Raw genomic sequence first — 802 nt, 5'->3', positions numbered from 1 at the left:
GGCTGGGCATCGGTCGGCGGGGGGTGAGCGATTGCATTGTGCGTCACTTGGTTTGTATATTCTTTTATTATTATTATTAATATTTTACTTTATTTTATTTCAATTATTAAACTGTTCTTATCTCAGCCCACAAGTTTTCTCACTTTTACTCTTCCGATTCTCTCCCCCATCCCACTGGAACGGGTAGAGTGAGCAAGCAGCTGTGTGGTGCTCAGTTGCCGGCTGGAGTTAAACCATGACACTGTTGCAAATATTTACATGAGCACTAAAATAACAGATAGTAAACCAAAACCTAATGTTCTCATACCCTGGACATTCAGTGTCTTTCCAAGAAAGTGTGCATGCACAGGAAAAGCAATCTGAACAGCATCAGAAAAATCCCATATATGCATTTAAAATATATTCCAAAAGTAACTTGTGTCCTCTTTATCAATCCAGACACTCTGATCACAGTCAGTATTCAGAATCCAAATCACTAGGCATGAAACTCCTCTCATTCATCTCACCATCCAAGCCTATGCTGCTAGATCCATCCTTAGGCATAAGAATGAATTTCATAAAGTTCTCTTAAAATTGCACATGCCATCTCAAGTGTATGGTTCTCAACAGAAGAGCATATGAAGAGGAAAAAGGGGTTATAGAAGATGGAACTAAATACTTTGCAAATGCACAGTACCTTGGATGCCAATTATTTCATATTAAATGAAATTCAGAAATAATTAAATTCTCCTAGAAAAGTTGGTGGCTCATGGCTTAGACAGGTGTACTCTGTGCTGGGTAAAGAACTGGCTGGACGGGCCGG

Source organism: Aptenodytes forsteri, unplaced genomic scaffold, assembly GCF_000699145.1.
Source record: "Aptenodytes forsteri isolate BGI_AS27 unplaced genomic scaffold, ASM69914v1 Scaffold234, whole genome shotgun sequence".
NCBI classification, from domain to species: Eukaryota; Metazoa; Chordata; class Aves; order Sphenisciformes; family Spheniscidae; genus Aptenodytes; species Aptenodytes forsteri.
The sequence above is the reverse complement of the archived record's forward strand: the minus strand, read 5'-3'. Positions refer to the sequence as shown.